General features: G+C 41.3%; 1 long non-coding RNA gene, 1 other non-coding gene and 1 pseudogene across 2 annotated transcripts in view; 2 read left to right on the top strand and 1 right to left on the bottom strand.

The window, feature by feature from the left end:
• The first annotated feature begins 205 nt into the window (after nucleotides 1–205).
• LOC122232958 lies at nucleotides 206–8,225 on the top strand (annotated as a pseudogene).
• An 8,589-nt stretch (nucleotides 8,226–16,814) lies between these two features.
• On the top strand, nucleotides 16,815–16,918 carry LOC122233321. The gene has a single exon (XR_006210880.1). It is a non-coding gene; the product is annotated as a U6 spliceosomal RNA (small nuclear RNA).
• A 6,374-nt stretch (nucleotides 16,919–23,292) lies between these two features.
• The window catches only part of LOC107180760, a 19,268-nt gene continuing 14,779 nt past the window's right edge, over nucleotides 23,293–27,781 (bottom strand). The window contains exon 4 of the long non-coding RNA XR_006210389.1: nucleotides 23,293–23,637. This is a non-coding gene — a long non-coding RNA (uncharacterized LOC107180760). The remainder of the gene's footprint in view (nucleotides 23,638–27,781) is intronic.

The following is a 27,781-nucleotide window of genomic DNA, read 5'->3' as shown; positions in this document are numbered from 1 at the left end:
CACAGAAACCATCAGATCAGTCATTTTGCACACACCTTGGACCCTGACCATGACTAACCTAGAAGTAGGCCCTTGCCCTTGGATAGGACAGCCCCAGCTTCTAGACTGATCAATCCTTTCCTCCAGAATTTTTGGAACAGGGTCCAGGGGACAAAAATCAGCCTCTGTCTAGATGACTGAACGTAGGTGTGTAAAACCAGAAACTATGGATGCGCATATGTTCTTTGACGTTGACTGGAAAATGAAGAACGCTGGTCTGCAACAAGATAGAGCAGTGAGATATGAGATGGAGAAAGAATACTGCCAGACTTTACATTTTGAACTATGTTTCTTACGACTCTCAGTGGTATTTCTGTACTAGAATTCCAGGAGACAGCCCTGAATGCCCAGAATAAATCTCCAAATCTTGCCTAAGCTAAGCTAACGTGTCTATTAGTTGCAACCAAAGAAGAAATCTCATGTACATACACTGCAAAAAATTTCAATATTTGTATCCATCAAAAATACCTCATTTCCTCACTAACTAGCTTTATAATTAGCCAGTTTAACAAGTGTGAACTTACACAAATGAAATATCTATCAATTTGGATGCTTCTGACTTCAGGCTTGTATGCTTATGGTCACAAGATGGCTGCAGCAGCTCCAAGCATCACATCCTCACACACATTCACACTTTTTCATATAAATTTTTTTACAAATACTCTACTATAGTATGAAAAAAATTGAATCACTTAAGAATAGAAAGAGTTGTATAATGACTCCAACATACTCATCAGCCAGCTCTCACAGCCATCACAGCACGGTCACCCTGTATCATCTACACATTCACATGCCTTTTCCCTCCTTTCAGGTTATTTCAAGGCAAATCCTAGACATTGCATTACTTCTTCTGTAAATACCTCAGAATATATGCCTAAAAGATACAAGTTCCTTTTTAAAAAGTAATCACAATATCATGATCACAGCTAAAAATATTGACAATCATTTCCCAGTGCCATCAAATCTGCAAAAGGGCTCCTTTTCCCTGATTGTCTTCAAAATGTGTTATTTTTATTATGTTGAGTGAAATAAGTCAGTCAGAGAAGGACAGTTATCATATGTTTTCACTCATATGTGGATCTTGACAGAAGGCCATGGGGAAAAAAATAATTACAAACAGAGAGGGAGGGAGGCAAACGGTAAGAGACTCTTACATACAGAGAACAAACTGAGGGTGGATGGGGGGGGGCGGTGGGAGAGAGGGAAAGTGGGTGATGGGCACTGAGGAGGGCACCTGTTGGAATGAGCACTGGGGTGTTATATGTAAGCCAATTTGACAATAAAGTATATTCATAAAAATTAAAAAAAAAACCCAAATGTGTTATTTTGTTAATTCTTTTTAGTTGTTATAGCAAGGAAATATATATTATTTTCCAAAGATAAAAGGTATGGGATGTTCATACTGATAATTCCAACTGAAATGCAGAACTATAGTTTTCACTCAGCCTCATCAATCCTAATCTGTATCTCTAAGTCAAATGTCTCAGTTTTGAAGGACACGGATGTAATTACTTACTTTTAATCCCATAACATGAACGTCTTTCCATCTTTGGATATATCCCTTTAGGGATGGTGATTTAAAGTCCCTCAGGGGTGCCTCGGTGGCTTGGTCAGTTAAGCGTCCGACTTCGGCTCAGGTCACGATCCCACCATTACTGGGTTCGAGCCCCGCATCAGGCTCCAGGCTGAGAATGCGGAGCCCGCTTAGGATTCTCTCGCTCTCCCTCTCTCTCTGCCCCTCCCCTACTCACGCTTTCTCTCTCTCTCTCTCAAAATAAATAAATAAACTAAAAAAAAAAGTCACTCAAAGTCATTCTGTGTGGTTATGTCATCCACTGAATGTACAAAGGAGGATCATCTTTATTTCATTTTACTTTCAATTTCTAAGGATTGTTTTTGTTAATTTAATTTTGTTTATAATTTATATAAAATACTTACAGGGCTCCATAGTTAAATCTACAAAACAAGGTTTTAAAAGTCTGGATTCTACCTTATCCTCTCTAGTCTCTCTCTCTGCTATTGTAGTGTTTTATTAAATTTTTATAGCTTCTTCTTTTATTTGTAGTTAAATGATTACATACTGTATACCTTATTTTCTACATTTCTCATTTTATTAAAAATATATCCTGGAGGGGTGTCTGAGTGGCTCAGTCGGTGAAGCATCCAGCTTCGGCTCAGGTCATGATGTCACAGTTCACGGGTTCAAGCCCTGCATCAGGCTCTGCGCTGACAGCTCAGAACCTAGAACCTGCTTCAGATTTCTGTCTCCCACTCTCTCTGCCCCTCCCCTGCTCACACTCTGTGTCTGTCTCTCAAAAATGAATAAACATTAAAAAACATATAAAATACATTATATGTATATTATATATATGTTTATATATGTATATGTATATACATAAATATATATGTGTGTGTGTATATATATACACACACACATATATATAATATGTATATATATAATACCCTGGACATCACACCATAATCATAGAGAATTTTCTTACTCCTTGGTACAGCTCCATAATACTCCATTTGGGGGAGGTACCACAGTTTATTCAATTAGTCTTCTATTGATGGGCTTTTGGATTGTTTTCAGTCTCTCGCACTTACAAACAGAGCTGCATGGATAGCCTTGTATGAACATCTTTTCGCATTTTTGCCGGGGCATCCCTGTGATAGATTTCTAGAAGTGGGATTGCTTTATCGCTATGCAACCTGTCAGAACGATTAAAATTAGGAGAGAAACAATGACAATACCAAATGCTGATGAGGATATGGAGCACCTGGAACTCTCATACATCACTAACAGGAGTACAAAAGCATAGCTGCTTTGGAAAACACTTTGGGGGGCGCCTGGGTGGCTTGGTCAGTTAAGTGTCCGACTTCGGCTCAGGTCATGATCTCACGGTCCGTGAGTTCGAGCCCCGCATCGGGCTCTGTGCTGACAGCTCAGAGCCTGGAGCCTGTTTCAGATTCTGTGTCTCCCTCTCTCTCTGCCCCTCCCCTGTTCATGCTCTGTCTCTCTCTGTCTCAAAAATAAATAAACGTTAAAAAAAAAAAGAAAAAAAAAAAAGAAAAACACTTTGGCAGTCCCTTATGAAGTTTCATATACATTTCTAATACAACCCAGCAGTTTCTTTCCTATACATTTACTCAAGAGAAACGAAAATTTATATTCGCACAAACCATGTCAATATCTGAACATTTATAGAGGCTTTATTCATAACTGCCGAATATTGGAAACAACTCAAGTGTCTTTCACCTGATGGGTAAATTGTAATACATCTCTACAGCTGAATGCCACCCAGCAATAAAAAGAACAAACTACTGATACATCACAACATGGATGTATTTCCAATGCATTATTTTAAGAGAAAGAAGCCAGGTTTAAAAAGCTACATACTCCGTGATTCCATTTATATGACGTTCTCTAAAAGGCAATACTATAGGGACAGAGAGTAGATCAGTGATTGCCAGGAGCTGAGGCCAGGGGATGGTTTGACCACGAAGGGGCACCACATAGGAATTTCTTAGGTTGATGGAACTGCTGTACATTTTGTCTGTGGTGGTAATTGCGTAGTTATGTGTTTGTCAAAGCTCAGAACTCTACACTCTAAAGAGTTAATTTTATATGTAAACCATACCTCAATAAACCTGACTTTAAAAACAGTGCACAGGTAACTTTGTTAATTGCTGCCCAAATCCCTTTTATGGTAGAATGATTAATGGCTCTGCAGATATTTGTGTCCTAATTCCAGAAATCTGTGGATGTCACCTTACAAGGCAAACAGGATTTTGCAGATGCACTAGGAATCTCGAGATAAGGAGAGAATCCTGGCTGATGCAGGTAAGCCCTAAATGCAGTCCTAAGTATCCTTATAAGAGAGGCAGAGGGAGGTTTTACCCTGGCGAAGGCCGCATGAAGACAGCAGAGAGAGATCTGCTACATTCCTGGCCGTGAAGATGGAGGAAGGGGTGATGTCCCAAGGAATTCAAGGAATGAAGCTCCAGAAGGTGGAAAAGACAAGGAAAGAGAATCCTCCCCCACCCCCCACCCCGACCCTCCAGAGGGAGCAGAGCACCTGTCAATGCCTTGGTTTCAGCCCAGCGAGACTTCTGACTCCCAGAACTCTTAAGAGGATAATTTGTGTTGTTTAAAGTCACCAAGTTTGTGGTAATTTGTTACCATAGCAATTGGAAACTAATACACCCTCCACAGGGATTACACTACACCAAAAGCGTAGGGGTGTCCTTCATTTAAGAATGAGGAAAACTTTCCTGGAAGCCCCAGGACAGGCATCCCCTCATATCTCATTGGCCCAAATTGTGTCACGTGGCCATTCTCAAACCAATTATTGGCAAGAATAGTCAACCTTCCTCCTACTCCTCGGCCTGAGGCTGCACCATTCTCTCCTGACCCACACAGCTGCCTGATCCTGACCAATATCAGGGTTCTGCCCTCAGAGAAGTAGAGGGCTGTAGCTTTGGATTGGCCACCAATAGTGCCTACCTCAAAAGTTATTTGCAGAAGGGGCACAGTCAGTGGAGCATCTGACTCTTGATCTTGGGGTTGTGAGTTCGAGCCCCACATTTGGTGTAGAGATTACTTAAAAATAAAATCTTGGGGCCCCTGGGTGGCTTAGTCAGTTGGGCATCCAACTCTTGATCTCAGCTCAGGTCTTGATCTCATGGTCATGAGTTTGGGCCCTGCATTAGGCCCTGAGCTGGGCATGAAGCCTTCATAACATAACATAACATAACATAACATAACATAACATAACATAACATAACATAACATAACATAACACATAACATAACAAACATCTTTTAAAAAATTATTTGCAGAAAAAGAAAACCCCTCAGTTAAATACACGTTTTATAAGAATTTAAAAATCTAGTTAGGCACCTGGGTGGCTCAGTCGGGTAAATGTCCAACTCTTGACTTCAGCTCAGGTCATGATCTCATGAGATCATGAGAGCGAGCCCTGCATTATGCTCTTCGCTGACAGCGTGGAGCCTGCTTGGGATTCTTTCTCTCCCTCTCTCTCTGCCCCTCCTCTCCTCGTGTGTGTGCACATGCATGCACTCTCTCTCTCTGTCCTTCAAAATAAATAGACATGAAAACAAATTAAATAAAAAATAAAAATAAAAATCTAGTTAGAGTAGACTCTCTGAGGGGCCATCAGCTGCAGCCTCCCAACCAGGGCCTTCCTCTGTCCAAGACCATATGGCTTTGCCCTCCTCTCTCCCCTTTTTTCAGAGGAGGCAAGGCTGAGCTAAGCTCTAGTAGTGAGTCACCAAGGTTATATAAGGCCCTGTGAACACAGCCTGTCTTCCAGAAGAATGTCCCACTTGCAATACTAACTCAAGTCCTATTAAGGGAATCTTCTGTTTTCTCCCTGTTTTAGCTTTGCTCTGACATATTATCCTAGATTTTCACAGCTGCACAGGCCCTTAGAGGTAATAATAATAAAATTTATATTTATTAATTTATATGTATTATTAACATTATGGCAAGTACAAGAGATACCACTTATCAAGCATTTACCATGCTTCAGGCACTTTGTATTTATTATCACATTTAATTCTCGAGTCTTCTTGGTGAAGTAAATATTATCATCCCCATCTGATAGATTTTGAAACCCAGGAAAAGAAAGGGTGACTTATCTAAGGTACATGCTGGCACCAGGGTTCAAACTGAGATCTGTAAAGACTCCAAAGTTTTTTTTCTCTCAAACCCCATGAAGTCCAAAACCTTCCATTCTACCAATGGGAAATGAACTCGGGATGGAGGGATGGAGAAGAGGGGGCCACTGGGAGGCATAAACATCTTGTTGGGCTCACAGGACCCATGAGCGGCCAAGGGAACACTTGCTCCCTCTAGCACAACAGCAACGCCCATTAGCTTTTCTCTCCCCTCCATGGAAATCAGCATTTATGAATCATCATGTAACTGAGTTTAAGAAGAGAAAAGGTGTTTGGTTTTTTGCAAAACAGAGGAGTTGTGATTTTTGCACTTACCCAACATTGTTGGGGGAACAAAAAAAAAAATCACAGTTATAACACGAAGAGTGCCTTACAGTTTATAAAACTCTTTCAAATACTTTCTTTCACATGATCCTTACTACAGCTCTGTGAAGCAGGAAAATATAATTATTGGACTTCACAGATGAGGAAAATAAGATGCCAAAAGGTTATATATATACTTGCTCAAAGTCTCACAGATCATTCAGTGGTAGAGTCAGAATCAAAACTTGGGCCCTGTTCCTTGGGAGGAAGCTTGTTGGCAATGAGGGCCTGACATTTTCCTAGGAATTTTAGACTCTCGTTTTCAAGTTTAAAAACGTAATTAAGATTTTGATTGGCTGAGGTGATTTTTTTTTTTTAGCTGAGATTTTTACACTGCATAAATCAACTTAGTGAGAAATGACATCTTTATAATCTCAAGTCTTCCCATCCTTCATTTTTTATGCCTGAAAGTAGAATCCAGTGTCTTTTTTTTTTTTTTTTTTCTTAACAGAGAACCCTTTGCACTTTTGATGAGTTTTTCCTTTACAAACTGCCTTGGTAGCTGATTTGAATAACGGTTTCGGTTCTGTTATGCCTTTTTTCAAATTGATTTGTATTATATGGTTTTTATTTCCATTTAGTAACTTGATACTTGGTTGAACATTCTTGCTGTTTCCAAGAACTTTTCTTGATCTTGTCAGGGTAGAGCTATTCCACTTGCAAATTATTAAAAACAAAAAACAAAAACCTGTTCTGACTCCACCACAAATGCTCCTTTTACCACGTGACACTGCATTTTTCCACAGCCCTGCATTTTCCAGATGACTAAATGGCTCCTTTAAGTGCCAATATACTTAGAAATGTAACTGCCTGAGCTGAAATATCTTTCTCAAATGAATTACAATGTGTAGCAAACAGCTGTGGTTTTTTGCCTGCACAACACATCCTTCCCCCCATCTCTGATAGAAGCTGCCCTTCTCTTTCTTTTGGGGAACTGCCCCTCCCACAGGGATCATGGCAGGACTGTCTATCACTGGATCCAATTCACAAACCCCTAAAGAGTCCCTGGTTCCACCACAGGCTGACCCAACTGACTCTTCCAGGCATTTGTGTCTTGAGAGAAGGGGCACTTGGCCAGAAGGACACTGGAGCGGAGTCATCTGGAAGGCAGGCCCTAAAGAGACATCCCTGTGTTTTTTCCTGGAGCTGCCCAGATTTCTACTGTTCCCAAAGCCTGCTTGTTCAAATTCTCCTTCGGTTCCAGGAGCTACCCAATACCCTTCCAATACATTCTCTTTGTTTTCTTAGGTGTGCTTCTGTTACAAATGATACAGATATCAGTGTCCAAAGGTCGGTTGCAGACAATTTTTCCTGTTATGGGTTGAATTGTGTGCTCTGAGCCCTCCCACCAAAAAAAAAAAGATATGTTGAAGTCTAACCCTAGTACCTTCAAAAGTAATCTTATTTGGAAATAGGGTATCAAAGACGCAATCAAGTTAAAATAAGGTCATAGGGTAAGCCCTAATCCAATGACTGGTTCCTAAAAAAGAGGAAATTGAGAGAGTGGGGCGTCTAGCTTGTGAGCAGGCACCTTCGTTTCATGCGTGACCAAAGAGCAATTTAAAAATGGGTGATGTTAGATTGCCTGGGTGGCTTAGTTGGTTGGGCATCAGACTTTTGCTCAGGTCATGATCTTGGTTCATGAGTTCAAGCCTCACATTGGGCTCTGTGCTGACAGCTCAGAGCCTGAAGCCTGCTTTGGATTCTGTGTCTCCCTCTCTTTCCCTGCCCTTCTCCCACTCGCACTTCATCTCTCTCTCAAAAATAAATAAATATAAAAAAAATTTTTTTAATTAAAAAAAAAATGGGTGACGTTAAAGCAGGGCAAGATTTTTGTTCAGAAGTGTGCCCAGCGCCATGATGCGGAAAAGGGAGGCAAGCACAAGACTGAGCCAAATCTCCATGGTTTATTTGGGTGGAAGGCAGGTCAAACCCCTGGATTTTCTTACATGGATGCCAACCAGAACAAAGGCACCTCCTGGGGAGAGGAGACACTGATGGAGTATTTGGAGAATCCCAAGAAGTACATCCCTGAAACAAAAATGATCTTTGCTGGCATTAAGAAGGCAAGGGAAAGAGCAGACTAGATAGCTTATCTCAAAAAAGCTACTAAGGAGTAATAGTTAGCCTTTGCCTTATTGATTACAGAACAAAAATGTCTCATGACTTGTTTAAATTGATCTCATACACAGAATTCAGATCATGAACGCCTGACAGAATATTTCTTTTGGACAGTCCTGATTTAAATAATATTGGCTTGTGGTTACATGCATATAATCAGCTTTTTGAACTTTGACAGTAATTCTGGTTCAGCAAGTGCTATCATTGTTTTCCCCTTTGAAAAATATGATTGGAATTGATTAGTAACGTTCAGCTTTTGACAGAGATGGTAAATGCCATCTCTAAACTTACAGGAGATTGGTTTTATATTTAGATTATATGACTGGTTATATTAATATATTTAAATACTGAGGAAATCCCTTCACTGTCTCAGAACAGCAAGACTCAGATGTATTTCAAGTTATGTTTGTTAGCCTGTTAAAGGCAAGATAGCTGGCAATGTCCACTTAACCTTTTTGGTCTTAACTATGCCAATTTAATTAAAATCTCCTGCATTTCATAGGCAATGCTGTAGGGGAAAAAAAAAAAATTTAATTAATTAATTAAATAAAATCTCCTGCATTTAAAATGTTGCTTTTTGCTTAATGAAAGACATTGTAGTGTGGTTTATGTGTAATATTAAATAAAGAATATTTAACATTTCTCAAAAAAAAAAAAGAGGAAGTTAGGACACATATAAAAGGAAGACAATGTAGAGACACATAGAGAAAAGGCCATACCAAGACAGAGAATTAGAGTGATGCACCTATCTACAAAACAAAACAAACAAACAAACAAAAATAACCTCCTGAAAGTGACCAGAAGTTAGGAAAGAGACATGAAAAACAGTTCTTTCCCTGCACCTTTAGAGGGAGTGTGACCCAGTCAACAGGGTGGATTTCAGAGTTCTGGCCTCCAGAATGTGAGACAATATGTTTCTCTTGTTTTAAGCCACTGAGTTTGTGGTACTTTGTTCTGGCAGCCCGTGGAAACTAATACCGACCCTCAAGGAAATATGGACTATTTCGAATGATGTATAGCAGATTGCTAGCTGTTCACCAAAATGCTTCTCCCCTCTTTTGCCTACAAGTAGCCTTGTGGCCAGGCATAAGCCTGTCCCACTAGATCATTTCTACCAGCTTCCCTTGTGGTCAGGGTGGCCACGTATCTGACTTCTCCCCGGCGGAAAGATAAGTGAGAGTGACGCTGGCCACTCCTGGGTCTGAGTTCTAAGATATCCAGCAAGACTCCTCCACTCTTGTCTCCTTTATTGCCAATTAGAACCCAGATGCAAGGGCTTCATCTGTGCAGAAGAAAACCCTGTGATGCCACGAAGATTGTCCAGCAAAGGAGGAGAGGTCGCTGTTGCTCTGGATCACTCACCTCAAGGGAAAGCAGGCCACTCTAGTTTGTCTTTTTTTTTTTTTTTAGGCATTTTTGCCATTTTTTTTAACTTTTTTTTAAAGTTTATTTTTATTTATTTTGAGAGAGATAGAGAGAAAGCAGGGGAAGGGCAGAGACAGAAGGAGACAGACTCCCAAGCAGGTTCCAAGCTGTCAGGGAAGAGAGTGATGTGGGGTTTGAACCCATGAACCGTGAGATCATGACCTGAGCCGAAAGCAAGAGTCAGATGCTTAACCGACTGAGCCACCCAGGTACCCCTAGATTGTCTTTTATTAAAAACTTAGCTCTACCTTTAACAGATCCATGGTCATTGAGCTGAGATGCAAGGCACTGGGATCCTGACCATATTCCCATATGGGAACTAGGAGTAGCTCATGGAACAGTGATCACCAAAATAATCTCTTTTGGTCTCTTGGGACTTTTTTTTTTTTTTTTTTTTTTTTTTTTTACCGTGTGAGTTCACTTCTATAAAATATCCAGATTTGTTTTTTTCTCTTGGGACTTTTTACAAAGCTGAAGTCAAATTCTCAGCAACCCAAAAGGGAGAGGAAAGATAATACAGCCAGTAAGGTGACTGCTTCTGAGGGCATTAGGTATCTTCAACTGAGACAATGGGAGGCTCAAGTCTTGAGATGCATACTACGGGGCACAGACTGAAATTTCAGGGCTTTTCTGTGGCCGAGTGAAGAATCTTTCACTGAAGCCATGGGCTTGAGATGGCTGGACGCCAAATTCTGATTCGAGAAGTTGTTGGATTCGAGAAGTTGTTCAGTGTTGGCTGACCACATGACTTTGCCAGGTTTCTTTTATGAAAAGATGCAGGTATCTGGAGGTCTCAGAAGACCCGGACAATCTGAACCCGCTAACAGTCTTCTGTCTGCAGTGTTTCCTATGCACCTCCCTCTCCCAAAGAAGGAAGCTAACACTTTCCCTCGTATGTCTGCCCGTTGCTCTGCCGGTAACTAACTCCATCTGGAGCAAGTAAATTGTCCTCACAGAAATACTTTACGTTTATTTTTTATTTGGACTTTCTTTTCCTGTGTTGTTTTTTGTTTTTTGTTTTTTTTTTGTTTTTTTTTGCCTCTGCCAGCACCACAGCCCATGGGCTTACAGAAAGCTTTTCACTCTGTCATGGTATGACACACAGCATAGCCTCTTGCTAAGGAATTCACTTCACAGCAAAAGTGGCAATGGCCTAATGCCCGCAGGATTCACTGTGTGCCTAATGTGCTCTGCCCATGATCCAGGAACAGCTGGCCTTATACAGCACTAGGATGGCTCCCAGGATCCACTGGGAGATAACTGCTTGCTGTCCTGTGGAAGTGATCCATGCTTTGGGCCAGTATCCCATATGTGAGACTATTTCCCTGTGTCTCTCTCTTTTCAGGACACAGAGGTGGGCAGGTACTGTTCATAGTCTCCCAGTAGCCTTTCCTATCTAATGTAGTAGAATTGATATCTGGGTACATGGCCACCCAGAGTGATGACATCGGCCAGCCTTTTTGATCTGTTTGCCTCCCCACTTTCTAGCTCTCAATTGAATTGGCCAGAAGTCTGACACTCACTGAAGTTACTGGGTTTGGATTTTAGGGTTGTTTCTCCTCATCCTCATCCTCATCCTCTTTCTTCTTCAAAACGGTGTCCTAAATAACGACATAAAAAGCTTGTGCACAGTGAAGGAAACAATCAACAAAACTAAAAGACAACCTACTGAATGGGAGAAGATATTTACAAGTGACATATCCAAGGGGTGCCTGGGTGGTTCAGTCAGTTAAGCATCCGACTCTTGGTTTTGGCTCAGATCATGATCTTGCAATTTGTTAGTTAGAGCCTTGCACAGGGCTCTGCACTGGCAGCTCGGAGCCTGCTTGGGATTCTCTCTCCCTCCCTCGCTCTCTGTCCCTCCCCTGCTTGCATTCTTTCTCTGCCTCCAAATAAGTGAATGCACTTTTAAAAAAATGGCATATCCAATAAAGGATTAGTATCCAAAATATATAAAGAACTTATATAACTCAACACAAAAAACCAAATACAGTAAAACCTTGGATTGCAAGTAACTTGTTCTGTGAGTGTTCTGCAAGACAAGCAAACATTTCTAATAAATTTTAACTTGATATGAGCAATGTCATTCAATACAAGTAGTATGTGATGTCAAAGGTCACATGATCACAGCTAAGCCAATATTTTTTCTTCTATCTATCTACCTACCTACCTACCTATATCTTTTTTTTTTAATTTTTTTTTAACGTTTATTTATTTTTGAGACAGAGAGAGACAGAGCATGAATGGGGGAGGGTCACAGAGAGAGGGAGACACAGAATCTGAAACAGGCTCCAGGCTCTGAGCTGTCAGCACAGAGCCCGACGCGGGGCTCGAACCCACGGACCGTGAGATCATGACCTGGGCCGAAGTCAGACGCTTAACCGACCAAGCCACCCAGGCACCCCCCCCCCTTTTTTTTTTCTAATTTTTTTTTTCTACCTACCTATATCTTGCCGCGGGATTGTGTGTGATTGTCTCCCATACTTGGATGCTCAGTCTCAGACTGTGCTGTTTGGCAGAAATCATTGATTTTTCAGAACATTGGAAAGTGCCTACAATTGGCACTAGTGTATTTTTTGCCACTTCAAAGCACCTCTGGACAGTCCTTTGCTTTTCCATAGAAGAGAAAGCTTAGGAATGCTTTGCTTCATTCTAGGTCAGGCTGCCTTTAGATATAGACCCCTTTCTCTGCTGCCTTATTACCAGTTACATTAAATACAGTCTATGACAAGAGTTCATTAATACTGTACTGCAGTCAACATCCATGTGAGTGTATACAATGGCCCCCATGCAGAAAAAGGTTGAAAAGAAAGGTAGTAAGAAGACGGAGATGACTATGGTGGAAGGTAAGAAGGAAGTCATCGAGAAGTATGAACAGGTATGCAAGTGCAAGATTTTAAAAGAAGTCTACGTTGACCATTTGCATAGTATTAAAGAAGAAAGAAGAAAGAAGAAAGAAGGGGGCTAGATGCAGCAAAAGGAGTCGTGAGAATATCAAAGCAATGGCCACGTGTTCTGGAAGATGTAAAAAAGTTGCCTGTGTTTTGAATAAATGAGAAGCAACTAGCAGGTAATACTGCGACCGAGAACTTTATCTGAGAGAAGGCAAAGGCCTTGTGCACTGATGTAAGTAAACTGCCAGGTACGTCAACAGAAAAAGAAGAAGACTTCAAGGCAAGCAGAGGATGGTTTGATAACTTTAAGAGAAGAGGGGGCATCCATAGGGTTTGTGGCACAGAGAGGCTGTGAGTTGGGATGCTAAGGCAGCTGAGGCGTTCACTTCTGAGTTCCAGAAGCTTATGGTTTCCGAGTGTTACCTGCTGGAGCAAGTTTTTAAATGTGATGATACGGGGCTTTTTTGGAAAGAGATGCCAAAGAGGACCTACATTACAGAAGAAGAGAATGCAATGCCCGGTCACAAACCCATGAAACACTCCCGTTTGCTCTAATGCAAGCGGGGGTTTCAAAGTCAAGCCCCTGCTCATGTATCATTCTGAGAATCCAGGAGCCTTCGGGAAATGCAAGGTGCAGAAGAGCCAGTTAAATGTTCTATGGAAGCCCCACAGCAAGGCTTGGGTCACTCGTATCTTGTTTGTTGAAAGGATCAACAAGGTTTTCGGTCCTGCAGTGAAGAAATACACTTTAGAAGAGAATCTGCCACTCAAAGCCTGGCTGGTTATGGATAATGCTCTTGTTTATCCTCCAGGCTTTGAGGGCAATTCATTAAGGTCAAGTTCCTTCCTCCAACACTGCTCCAATCCTCCAGCCCATGGATCAGCAGGTCACTTCGAATTTTAAAAAGCTTTACACAAAAGCACTATTTCAGCAATGCTTCAAGGTGACCAAAGGAACAAACCTAACCCTCTGAGAGTTTTGGAAAAATCATTTCCACATGGTGAATTGCCTCAAGATCATGGATAAAGCCTGCTATGGGGTCACCAAGAGAACCCTCAATTCTGCTTGGAGAAAGCTGTGGCCTGATTGTGTTCTTGGACATGGCTTAGAGGGCTTGCTCATGAATAGGAGCTGCTAGTTGTCAATGAAACTGTGTCCTTGGGGAAGACCATGGGACTGGAGGTGAATACGGATGATATTGAAGAGCTGGTGGAGGAACATGGCCAGGAGTTGACCACTGACATACTGATGGGTCTGCATCTCGAGCAACATCAAGAGGTTATGGAGGAGATCTCGTCTGCAGAGAAGGAGAAGAAAATGGCGGGGGAATCCCTCACTTCAAATGAGATTAGAAAGATGTGTAAAATGTGGGAAACAGTGAAAAATTTTGTAGGAAAGCACCACCCGAATAAGGCTATAGCAGTGCAAGCAATGAATCTGTTTAATGACAATGCAATGTCATCTTTCCACAAGATCCTCAAAAAGAGACAAAAGCAAGTGTCAATGGATAGGTGTCTTGTTAAAGTTGCACAAAAAGAAAAAGATTCCATTGAGCCAATAGAGAGCAGTGATTCCACTGGTGACAGTGAAAGTTGTCCTACACAATAACCCTCCTCTCTTGTCTCCCTCACACCAGCCACGAAGGTTTTCAAAGGGAAGGGCAGGTTCATTTGTTTCTTTTTCTTTATATTTTGTGTGTTCTTTATTATTTTGTATTATGTTACAGCATTGTAACCATTTTTATGTTAATATTTTGGGGTTGTGGAACAAATCATCAGAGTTTCCATGATTTCTTATGGGGAAATTTGCTTTGATATACAAGTGCTTTGAGTTACAAGCATGCTTCTGGACCAAATTATGCTTGCAAACCAAGGTTTTATTGTAATGCAATTAAAAAACGGCCAGAAGACATGAACAGACATTTCTCCAAAGACAACATACAGATGGCCAAGAGACACATAAAAAGATGCTTAACATCACTTGCCATGAAGAAAATGCAAATCAAAAACTACAATGAGACATCACCTCACGCTTATCAAAATGGCTAACACAAAAAACACAAGAAACAGCAAGTGTTGGCAAGGATGTAAAGAAAACTAAACCCTTGTGCACTGTTGGTAGGAACGCAAACTGGTGTAACCACTCTGGAAGACAGTATGGTGGTTCCTCAAAAAATCAAAAATAGGACTACTAATTATCCAGTAATTCCACTACTGGGTATTCACCCAAAGAATACAAAAACACTAATTCAAAAGGATAAATGCACCCTTATGTTTATTGCAGCATTATTTACAATAGTCAAATTATGGAAGCAGTTCAGGTGTCCATCGAGAGATGAATGCATAAAGAAGATGTGGTATGCATATATATATATATGGAATATCACTCAGCCATAGAAAAAAATGAATCTTGCCATTTGCAACAACATGGATGGATCCAGAGGATATAATGCCAAGCGAAATGAGTCAGTCAGAGAAAGACAAATACCACGATTTCACTCATAGTGGAATTTAAGAAACAAAACAAACCAAAAAAAAAAAAAAAGAGGAAAAATACAAATCTAGAAACAGGCTCTTAACTGTATGGAAGAAACTGATAATTATCAGAGAGGAGGTGGGTGGAGGGATGGGTGAAACAGGCGATAGGGATTAAAGAGTACACTGAGTCATGTATGGAACTGTTGAATCCCTATATGGTACATCTGAAACTAACATAACACTGCATGTTAACTATATTGGAATTAAAATTTAAAAATTAATACAATTTTTAAAAATAATAAAAAGAAAATTTAAAAAACAAACAAAAAAGAAATGGTATCCTAGATAAACTACAGTTTCAAAGAGCTTTTCTTATCGGTGTTCTCAGTTGAGGTATTTGCTTCTGGACTGGCTTGAATCTCTGCTACCTTCAGCCAGTTATTGTTTGAAGTGTAAGGGCCCCTGGTAGATAACATCAACCTAAGACCCTCACAAATTATCTTGAAGATAGACAAGAAGAAAAAAAATACCCGAAGTCTCCTGCTCTCCTCCCAATGATGTTTTCCATGGAAGGAATGTAATTATACTGCTGATTATACTCTATCACCTTTAGAGCGTGCTGCAGCTTTACAGAACACTGTCATATCCAGCTCTTACTTGCTCTTCTGAACACTGTGATGTAAAGGAAAGAGGGCATGTCTGAGAGAGCGGGACGGAATCCCTGCTCAGTGGCTCTGAACCTGCCAATCAATCATGTGTTAAAGGAGGGGTACAGTGATGTTTACCTTTTGCTTTTAATGTTAAGATTCTGATTATTCTGCATATAGTAAGTGCTCATGAAATCTGGTGAGTGATGCTGTGAAGTTTGCAGGGGAGGGACCATGAGCCCTGATTTACAAGTGAGGAAAATGAAATTCATTTATGAGGACAAGAGCTGTCTAAGGTCACAGGGAGGGAGTAAGATCTTCAAAATCTAAATCCAAATCCAAATCCATTGCTTTTTCTATCACCTTAACCCAGAATAACAGAATTCAGAATAACAGAATTTTCTCAGATTTTAATAATAACAGTCTTGTTGGCAAAGTAGCTTTCATTTATTGAACATTTAACATGTATCAGACACTAGACTAAGCAGTTTCTATGAATGAGCCCATTTTACAGATGGAAGAGCCTGGGATTCAACGTGGTGAAGTAACTTGCCCAAAGACAATACAAGGGCAGAACCTGCCTGGGTTTTAAAGGAAAACTTGGTTCTTTTGGAATCCAAAACCTATGCTCTTTCCCCCCAAATTATAACTTCCTCAATCAAAAAAATATCCTGGGAATCTGTTGCTAATTGTCTAAGTTCAAAGTTATAATCCAAATGTTTTCATCTTACTAGGCAAGCTCTGAGTGCAGTCAGCTAAAGATTCAGCTGGTTTGGGGGTCTACATGTCTTGATAAGGTCCCTTCTGCACTACAGGAAAGGCTGGCCTATCAGCTTAATACTTTCCTAGAAATTTGGAATTTAAAGTCCTGAGCTTGATTAGGATCTCACAAATACCGTGAGGCAGCAAGCCATTTTACTTCTCTGGGCCTCCTTTTTCTGCTATTTAGAATAAGGGTAAAAGTAAACCTAGAATATCTTGTTGTGCCAGAGAGCAAAGAAGTGCTCAAAGCTACTGGAGACGCATTAAAGCACACAAAACCTGGCTTAAAGCATCTCCTGCTGGTCAAATCTGGGACAAGTTGAACATCAAAATGAACAATGGTGATAAAGGATTGCTATACATTAAATTAAAAAATAATCCAGTGTTCACTTCAGCATCACATCTACTAAAATTGGATGATACAGGGAAGATTAGATGGCCCTTCACAAGGATAACATGCAAATTCAGAAAGCATTCCATTAAAAAAAAGGTAATCCATGAGTGCATAACTACACTCTAATCAAAAAAAAAAAAAAAAAAAAAAGAAAGAAAGAAAAAAGAAGAATGGAGAGAGCGCTCTGCTACAGAGAAGATTGTCAGCTAATAAATGTAAAAGAAATTAGAAAATCATCATTTTGCAATCACCATAGTAATAATCGATTCAGGTAAGATCATTCATGGATGTGAAAAACATTGGTGAAAAATTGTTGGGGAACAAAATACTCATACAGTCTTAAAGTATCTCCCCAGAAATCACTTATTAATTACAAAGAGAAAATGTACCTTTACAGTGAAGACATCTGGTGGACACCACCCTAACCAAGTTGTATAAGAAAAACTCAGCTCAGTCCGGTGTGTCCCCTTTATGACTCCCACACAACACTTCACTTCTGACCCTTCAAATGTGTGGTTGAGGCAGGAGTGGGGTGGTTCACACCAGAAATTCTCTGTAACACCTGTTGGGTATCCTATGATTTAACTCAACTCTAACACTATCTATCTGGAGATAGATCAGATCCCAGATTAAGGGCCCAGTCCCACAAGACTGCTCCCACCCTACTTTGATGCCAATCATAAGCAGTAGGTCCCCAGGTTACCCACAACTTCTGTCCAACTTGGCAACAAATTAAAAGCTCCCATAACCCCATCCTCAGTTTCAATTAATTTGCTAGAGCTTCTCACAGAACTCAGGGAAACACTTGTGTTAACCAGTTTATGACAAGCTACGATGAAGGATATGGAACAGCCAAATGGACATCCATAGGGCGAGCTCTGGGAGGGGTCCTGAGCACAGGAACTCCTGTCACCATGGAGTTGGGATATGTCATCCTCCATGTGGGGATGTGTTGGAAAACCTGGAGGCACTCTGAACCCCATACTCTGGGGACTTCTGTAGAGGCTTCATCACCTAGGCATGATTGATCATTAACTCCATTTCCGACCCTTCTCTCTTCTCAAGAGGGAGTGAGAGGCAGGGCTGAAAGCTCAAAACATCTAATCATGGCTTTGTCTTTCAGGTGACCAGCCCTCATCCAAGAGCCATCCAGGAGCCCACCATTAGAGCAAAAGACACTCCTATCACCCTAGGAAAATCACAAGAGTTTCAGGAGCTCAGTGTCAGGACCTGGGGTGAAAGAGCAAATACTAGAACAAAACATGATCCTAGTGCTCTAATAACTTAGGAAATTACAAGGGGAGGCAAACCATAACAGACTCTTAAATACAGAGAACCAATGGAGGGTTGCTGGAAAGGTGTTGGGTGGGGGGATGGGCTAAATGGGCAAGGGGCATTAACGAGGGCACTTGTTGGGATGAGCACTGGGTGTTATATGTAAGTGATGAATCACTAAATTCTACTCCCGAAACTATCACCATACTATATGTTAACTAACTTGGATTTAAATAAATTTTTTTAGAAAAAGGACATTACAAGGGGTTCAGGAGCCCTGTTCCAGGAACCAAGGGCAGACACCAATATCTATTTTCTACGATCTCACACAAGTGATCAAGTTCAGCATCACTACCAACGGCACACATGACAACATGTGCCTTCTGATGTGATGCCCTAGGAAAACATGGCATCATCTGAATAGCATTTTTGCCCAAAGATGTATAACCTGATCAAATAATGAGGCGATACTAGACAAGCCTAAATTGCGGGACATTTTCTAAAACAACTGTCCTAGACTCTTCAGAAATGGCAAACACATGAAAGACCACCTGCCCCCCTGTCAGAAGTGGGGAGAATTGTTCCAGGTTAATGGAGACTAAAGAGACATCGCAATTAAATGCTTTCTATACTTCTAGATGAAAACTAAAAAGCTATAAAGGATGTAATCAGGCCGACTGGAGAAATTCAAACACGGACTATTTTTAGGTATTATCAATCTTGTATTTGTTGAGTGTGACAGTGACATCATAATGGTGGAGAGAAGTGTTTTTGTTTGTAGGAGACACATGCTGAAGATTTCAGGAGTGACGAGTTTTCACATCAGTAGCTTTTAAATGGTTCAGGGGAAAAGTGAGTGTGTGTGTGTGTGTGTGTGTGTGTGTGTGTGTGTACATGCACACAGGGATAAAGCAGCTATGGGAAAATTGGTGAACCTACACGAAGTGGGGGTTTACTATACAGTTCTCCCAACTTCTCTGTTTATCTGAATTTCTTAAAATATAAAGCTGAGGGGAAAATGGAGACAAAATAGTGACAGTCCCTAAAAAGCTATTTGATGAGATAACATTAATAATGGGCCTGGCACACAGTAGATGTTCAATAAAACACAGCTAGTATTGGGGGGTAATAGTTACTTAAGAACAACCAACCAAATCTTTGCAAAGCATCGCTTATTATCCATTCAACAAACATACACTCAGCAGCACCTCATATGTGCAAAGTCTGTGCTAGGAGCTGCAGACAGAGGGAGGAAAAAGACACATTCTTTTCTGATGGGGAGCTTATAAGACAATGGAGGAAGACAGAAGAGCAGGTGACTACAACATTTGTCCAGAGAGGACAAGTGAGGCTAGGTGAATGACTGATCGCTTCAGGTTAAGAGCAAGTAGTTGGCGCCAGTGGTCTGCTTCCTGGATGCAATGGTACAGTAGCCAACAGGTTGCACCTGAGTTTCTAGGGGCACCAACCATCGCCCAGATGGACCAGCTTACCTAAGTATTGAGTTCCTGGTCATAGAATGTCCAGACCAATACAGGGATGAACTTCTGTCTGGAATGTGAGAATCGAAATTCTCCAGCTGGGAATGCCCTGCCCAAGCTCCAGTCACATTGGCCTTCCTTTGGTTTCTCCAGGTAACCGGGGTCCACCTTGCTCAGGGCGTTTTAGGGCTCTCCTCACTCTAACAGATGCTGCTTCCCCTGTGCCTCAGATCCCTTCCTCAGAGGCCTTTCCTCAGCGTTCTCACGGCTCCTGCTGCATTCTGGGTTTCTTTTCCTCATAGCTCTGCTTCAGTTGTAAATAACTCGTTTTTGCAAAAGTATCTGTTCTGTGTCCAACATCATCAGACTATAAACTCCAAGAGACCAAGAACTGCCTCTCTCACATTCACATTGGTCTCCCTAGTACCTGCACGGTGCCCAGCATGCGTAGTATGAAATAGACATTGTTGAATGAATGAGGAGTCTGGGAAATCCCTGTGGGTTCTCAGAGAAGAGAATCGAAAGGGAACACACATTTTTTAACTGTCTAATAAATGCCAGGCTCTGTGCCAGGCAGTCCACATCCATCATCTTATTGATTCCTCAAAGATACTGTGAGATGTGGGTATCACCACCCCCATTTTACAAATGAGGAGATGAGGATTTGGATGCTACATATCTTGCCAAAGGACTGGCAAATGTCAGCAAAGCCAGGATTCAAACCTAGCGTGGTTATTTTCAAAGACACCACCATAGTCCCCTTCATACCTGCACCTTTGTGGAGGGAGCCAAGATGGCGGAACAGCATGGAAGTTTTCTGTGTGTCTCACATGCATGAAATACAGCCAGACCAACACTAACCCATCCTGCACACCTAGAAAACTGATCTGAGGATTAATACAACCACCTGCACAACCTGAACCACAGAACTCAGCAGGTACATGGTGTGGAGAGGTGATCTTGGGGAGAGAGAAGCCACGGAGGGCAGGGTGGTGCTTTTGCATGTGAAGAGAGGACAGAGATGGTGGGGAGAACACGGGAAAAGCACCCTTCCCCAAAAGCAGCTGGAGAGAAAGTGGAAAATTGGAAACAGCCACAGGGACTGAACTTAAAAGGGAGAAAGGAGAAAGGAGAGGGTTTAAATTCCATTAAGACTGTAAACAGGGGGAGTGCAGAGTCTGCAACTCCACAGCTCGATACCTGGCAGTGCTCTGGTGGCAAGGGCGAATCCCCAGGAGCAGAGTGGGGTCCGGGAGGTTCTCGGGCCACACAGGGAGAAGCAGCTCCACTGCTGGAAGGACATTTGGTAGAGACTGTTGAGGCCACCTGGGCCCAGCAGACCCCAGAGAAAGGCCACATTCGCTGATGCTGGGAAAAGGTCGTTAAGAGTGAAGCCTGGTGCCAGATGTGTGTTGTGATTTTCCATAATCCCTGAAATTCTGCTGTTACACTATCTAGCGAACTTTTTCTGGGGTGGGCTGGCACCCAGCTGCAGTCTCTGGACTTTGACAGCAGCATGGTCCCACAAATGTTCCTGGGTGCAGCCAGCACCCAGCCATTGCTCAGTGAGACCCTCCCCTAGAGGGGCAAATGGGTCAAAGCCGCAATCCCTCAGAAGTAAAGGGCCGCGGAAAACAGCTACATCTGAGACAAAACCCAGGAGAGAGGTACTACCTGGGGCTTGGTCACGGACAGTGTAAAAAGCTGGGAGTGGACGAAAACTGAAGACAAAGGACAGATGTGCAATTGCTGATCGGGGAGAACAGAGTTCCGATACTAGAGACTGGGTAGCTGGGTGATGCCATTTTCAACACTCCCGCGCACGCTCGTACGCACCTACAAGCGCCACAACAATCCACCCCAGTAGGCTAGCAGCGCCATCTAGTGGAGAATGAAGCTGTTACACTAAGCCCCGCCCAACTGGGCCAACCTCGCTGTTCAACAGAAGTCTCACCGCCTGGTTAGTTTATGGACTATAAAGCACTTCATAGTCTGACTTCTAGGGGAAAAATGAAGTAATTTCGGTCATATGTCAGTCTGTTAGGTCCATCTATTTAATTTTCTTTTTTCTTTCTTTCTCCTTTTCATTTCTTTTCTTTTTCTTGAATACAGAAAGAGAAAAAATTCATTTTTATTTTCAGTTTTTATTAAAAATATTTTTAATTTTTGTACTTTTTTTTACTTTTGTGTAAATTTTTTCAAATTCTATTTTACTTCCATCATTTCATTTTAGTCTACTTCAGTGTATTCATTTTTTCAAATTTTCAAACGATTTCCTTTTTTTTTTCTTCTTTCCCCTTTTTTCTCTAATCTATCAAGCACTTTCAACGCCCATACCAAAACACACTTAGGATCTAGCATCATTTATTCAATTTTGTGTGTGTGTTTAATTTTTTAATTTTAATATTTTTTAACTTTAATTAAAAAAAAATTTTTTCTACCTCATTAAATCCTTTTCTCCCTTCAAAATGATGAAACGAAGGAATTCACCCCAAAAGAAAGAGCAAGAAGAAACGACAGCCAGGGACTTAACCAACACAGATACAAGCAAGATGTCTGAACCAGAATTTAGAATCACAATAATAAGAATACTAGCTGGAGTTGAAAATAGATTAGAATCCCTTTCTGCAAAGATACAAGAAGTAAAAACTAGTTAGGATGAAATTAAAAATGCCATAACTGAGCTGAAATCATGAATGGATGCCACGGTGGCAAGGATGGATGAGGCAGAACAAAGAATCAGTGATATAGAGAACAAATTATGGAGAATAATGAAGCAGAAAAAAGAGGGAGATTAAGGCAAAAGAGCATGATTTAAGAATTAGAGAAGTCAGTGGCTCATTAAAAAGGAACATCAGAATCATAGGGGTCCCAGAGGAGGAAGAGAGAGAAACAGGGGTAGAAGGGTTATGTGAGCAAATCATAGTGGAAAACTTCCTAGCCTGGGGAAAGACACAGACATCAAAATCCAGGAAGCACAGAGGACTCCCATTAGATTCATACTTGTACCCCTGTCTGACGCTTTTGCACAGATTTTGGCCCCATCACTGGAAACCAGAAAGATCACGATAACAGTCCTAACAACCGTGCCTACATTGGGGAAAATTGCCTTCGTGCAAAGCATGTTCACAGGCATTATCCTTTTCAGTCTTATCATTGGTCTAACAATTGGTATGTGCCTAAGTAATTTCTGATGTGTGTTTTTTGTTTTAACAAGTGGGATCTTGTGCACAGTATCCTTTTGTCTTTCAAACTCATTTGTGGAGGTTTTGCCACATGTTTTAAAGCATTTAGTAGTCAAATTTGTTAAACCTTTATGACTTGTTTTATAAATCATAGAACTGATTTACTCATATTTTTCCTAAATTCTACTTATTTATTGATTTTATCTTAAAAAAAATTTTTTTTAAACATTTAAGTGTTTGGTCCATTGGTGATAAGGTAGCAATTCAGTTTTCTCTTTTTCACATGGCCTAGCTAATTATATCACCTCCACTGATGGACTAATCCAAAGGGCTTACTTCTGATGGGTCCCCGTTACTCCCTCTGGTATTCAGACTAAAAACAACACTTGTGTCAGAGAGGCTCAAAAGAAAGGCTCTATTTATTTCTGAAAGAATTCAGAACACTCTGAGGAGAGCCCCAGTTCTGCCCAACTCACAGGATGGCCTTGCACAGTTCCTTTCCCCACTGGGCACCTTGCTCTGAGTTTAAATATCTGCCCTACAGGGCCAAGAGAGAGGGTACAAAGTAATCTCTGGCATTGACAATTATACATCTAAAAGAGTCCTGAAAAATTCTTGCCTTAAGAAGAAGTGTTAATTAAAATAACACCAAGAAATCTTTTTTTTTTTTTTGTAATCTATCAGGCAAACACTGAAAAGATTGATGTACTTACTCACTGTTGGCAAAGATGTGGGAAAATAAACTCTGCTAAGCTGGCTGCTAATGGGAGTGTAAATTGATTCCGCTTTTTGGAGGAGGGCATGTTGGCCACATTTATTGAGGGTAAAATGCACACATCCTTGAACCCAGCTAGTCCACTTCGAGGAATTCTGAAAAGTAGAGGATGACATAAAGATATTTTCTGAAACATTCATCATTGAAAAAAAAGAAAACTGGAAACAACCCAAATATGCATCAATCAAAAGTTGGATAAATGATGATATAATGTCATAGTTAGGGGTGTTAAAAAGAAAATCACACGTCCAAAAGAGAGTCGGTTACACTGGGCCATGTCACCAAACTGGGGCTCAGTAGCTAACCTAACTGCAGTCTCAACCTCCCCCAGAGATAGTTTTCAGAGGTCAGTTAGCAATATGCTCAGCACCAATAAGTTGATCTGTCACATGGGCCCTCTCCAGTCCCCAAAGGGAGATGAGATAATCCACCCATTAAGACCCTTTTGTCCCCCAAAGGAAGGTGACCTCACCCAAAATAATCCTTTCTCCTGTTATGATTTCCTTGCCCTGTCTTTAAAAACCTTTCCCTTTTGGGGTGCCTGGGTGGATCAGTCAGTTGAGCGTCTGACTTTGGTTCAGGTCATGATCCCACAGTTTGTGGGTTCTAGCCCCGTGTTGGGCTCTGTGCTGACAGTGTGGAGCCTGCTTCAGGTTCTCTGGCTCCCTCTCTCTCTGCCCATCCCCTGTTTGTACACTCTTTCAAAAATAAACATTAAAAAATAATCATCATCAAATAAAAAGCTGTCCCTTTCTGTACCCCTTTGAGCTCCCCTCTACTTGCTAGATGGGATGCTGCCCAATTCACAAATTGATTCATAAAGCTAATTAGATCTTTAAAATTAACTTGAACTTTTGTTCTTTAACAGGGAGTTGAATTCTGGCTTCCCCACTTCCTAGCTATGTGACATCGTGCAAGTTACTTAACCTCTCTGTATCTTTCTCATTAGTAAAAATGGAGTGACGATGGAGTCTACCTCACAGTCTTCTTGTGAGGATTAAATAAGATAACACTCATATCTCTGTGCCTGGCACATAGTAAGCACCCCCAAAATATCAGCTATTATAACCATAATATACGTTTGGGTGAAAATTTGGAAGTTTACTGAGTGTCCTTTCAATGGAATATTGGATGCTATACTTGATTCTACAGGGGTCTAAGTCTTTCACTGTCTTTGACTAGGCTATTTCACAGCCCTGCAAATTTCAGAAAAGTTACGGTAATGCAAACTATTCTTGCCCACAGAAATGCAAATTGATCTTGGCCTGAAAATGTACAATTTTAAGAGATGATTTCAAACACCACTTTATTGCTCTAAAGATAATAACTGACTCTGCATCTATTGGCAAATTTATGTATAGATCTAGATCTAGATAGATCTGATTCTCCTTTGAACTAGCTTTAGTTTATTATTGGTTCTTTCATTAATTACTGTTAAATACAATCTTTGACAGGGGCACCTGGCTGGCTCAATCAGTAGAGCATGCAATGCCTGATCTCAAGGTTTTAAGTTCAAGGCCCATGTTCGATGTAGAGATTACTTAAAAATAAAATCTTTAAAAAAATTACAATCTTTGACAAGTGTTCATTTTATGTTTGTAAGTGAGTCACGATATTGACTTTTTAAAAATTGTAACAGTGTTTCTAGTATGATCCTATCTTCACTATAGAGATACATGTCTTTATATTCCTTAGAGAAAGCCAAGAAGGATGAACATAAAAATGTTTATGAAGACTATCTCAGGCGGGTGCCTGGCTGGCTGTCAGTGGAGCGTGTGACTCTTGATCTCAGGGGTTGTAAGTTCGAGCTCCCCATTGGATATAGAGATTACTTAAAAATAAAATCTTGAAAAAAAAAGAATATCTTGAGCAGGGGTAGGTAAATAATACAGTAAAACCTTGGTCCACGAGCATAAATTGTTCCGGAAATATGCTTATAAGCCAAAGCACTTGAATATCAAAACAAATTTCCCCAGAAGAAATCATGGAAACTCAGATGATTTGTTCCACAACCCAAAAATATTCATACAAAAATTATCGCAATACTGTAATATAATAAAGAAAATACAAAATATAAAGAAAAATAAATAAATTAACCTGCACTTCCCTTTGAAAACCTTCGTGGCTGGTGTGAGGGAGACAAGAGAGAGGAAGGTTATTGTGTAGGACGACTTTCACTGTCACCAATGGAATCACTGCTCTCTATTGGCTCAATGGAATCTTCTTCTTTTCGTGCAACTTTAACAAGGAACCTATCCAATGACCTAGAATGAAGCAAAGCATTCCTAAGCTTATCCTTCTATGGAAAAGCAAAGGACCATCCATAGGTGCTCTGAAGTGACAAAAAATGCACTAGTGCCAGTTGTGGGCACCCCTTCCAACATTCTGAAAAATCACTGATTTCTGCCAAACACCATAGCCTGAGACTGAGCATCTGAGCATGGGAGACATCACCCACAATCTCGCAGCAAGAGAGAGAAGAACTATTGGCTCAGCTGTGATCATGTGACATTCAGTGCCACATACTACCTGTTTGTACTACTTGTATTGCAAGACATCGCTTGTTTATTAAGTTAAAATTTATTAGAAACGTTTGCCTGTCTTGAGGAACACTCGCAGAACAAGTTACTTGCAATCCAAGGTTTTACTCTATTTCAGTTGACTTTGACTCTCTTCTTTGTACATTTCTATACTGTCCAAAAATTTTCATGATGAACATCTGTTTTTTTTGTTTGTTTGTTTTGGTTTTTTTCAACGTTTTTTATTTATTTTTGGGACAGAGAGAGACAGAGCATGAACGGGGGAGGGGCAGAGAGAGAGGGAGACACAGAATCGGAAACAGGCTCCAGGCTCCGAGCCATCAGCCCAGAGCCTGACGCGGGGCTCGAACCCACGGACTGTGAGATCGTGACCTGGCTGAAGTCGGACGCTTAACCGACTGCGCCACCCAGGCGCCCCCTGAACATCTGTTTTATGACAAGTTAAAAACAAAACAAAACAAAAACATTATTTTTTTTAATTACATAGTTTTCATTTTTTTAAAAAATAACATAGTCTTTTTTTTTAATGTTTATTTATTTTTGAGAGAGAGAGAGAGACAGAGCTCAAGAGGGGAAGGGCCAGAGAGACAGGGAGACACAGAATCCGAAGCAGGCCCCAGGCTCCGAGCTGTCAGCACAGAGCCCAACATGGGGCTCTAACTCACAAATCGTGAGGTCATGACCCGAGCCGAAATCGGGTGTTTAACCGACTGAGCCACCAGGCGCCCTAAAAACATTCTCCTTTTTAAAAGACATAACAGAAAACTCTCCTGCTGGAACCAGTCATTTGGGATGGGATGAGAGAGAGTTAAAAGAGGTCAAGTGTGAGCAGCTTCCTCACTCTCCAGGGCTCTGTGTTTGGTTATTTAGGTAAGGAAACCCCTTGGGAAGTGGGGAGCCCAGTTTAATTACCAGCAGACCTGTTTTTCCTGACATAGGGCACTCAGGCCCAGAACAATCTCAAGGGGCAAAGCCTCAAAGTCTTCTTAGTGACTGGGCTGGGGGTGGTCAAGTCTGAGGCTTGGACTTCAGTGCCGGCTCTTTCAGCCTCTTTGATCTTGAGCTGGTCAATTAATTCAGGTTCCAACCACAGAAACAGAAAGTCAGCCCTGGAGGAGACTCTGATCCCTTCCTACTACTGAAATGAAAACAAGCCTGGAGAGGGGAAGGAAACAGCAGAGGTCACAGAGCAAATTAGGAGTCACTCTAGAGAACCCCAGAATCCCAAGTTCTGGCCTAATGAGCTTCTACTCACCATAGTGGGTTGACTGTGAGGGGCCTCCAATGCTAAGCCAAGAAGACTAGCCCAAGAGAAGCAGGCATGTTGAACAGAACAAGCCAGGGCCCAGGTCAGGGCTGTGCTTTAGGAAAAGTCTTCTCACAGAATGGGGCAGGGGGTGGGGGTGGGGGTGGGGAGGGAGCTGTTAGCACACCCCTCCCCCATCTGGTGGCTGAGCCAGGAAAGGGAGTCTACTCTTGTGACTGAACAGTTTACAGACCTTTAATAAATTGCCATTGCAAAGCTGCCTGCCATTTTAATTACACTGGAAGAGAAAACGGACTGCACTTTTTTTGTTTGAGGAAAAACAGTGCTGGGGACTTTTGTTACATGAAGAGAGATGGAGATCTCCCTTGAAATGAAGCCCTGTGGGACAATAAGGCGGCATAAAGGAAAGGCTGAGCTCCTAGTGGGTCTGGA

Source organism: Panthera tigris, chromosome D4 (genome assembly GCF_018350195.1).
Source record: "Panthera tigris isolate Pti1 chromosome D4, P.tigris_Pti1_mat1.1, whole genome shotgun sequence".
NCBI classification, from domain to species: Eukaryota; Metazoa; Chordata; class Mammalia; order Carnivora; family Felidae; genus Panthera; species Panthera tigris.
Note: the sequence above shows the minus strand (reverse complement) of the source record. Positions and strands in the feature narration are given on the sequence as shown.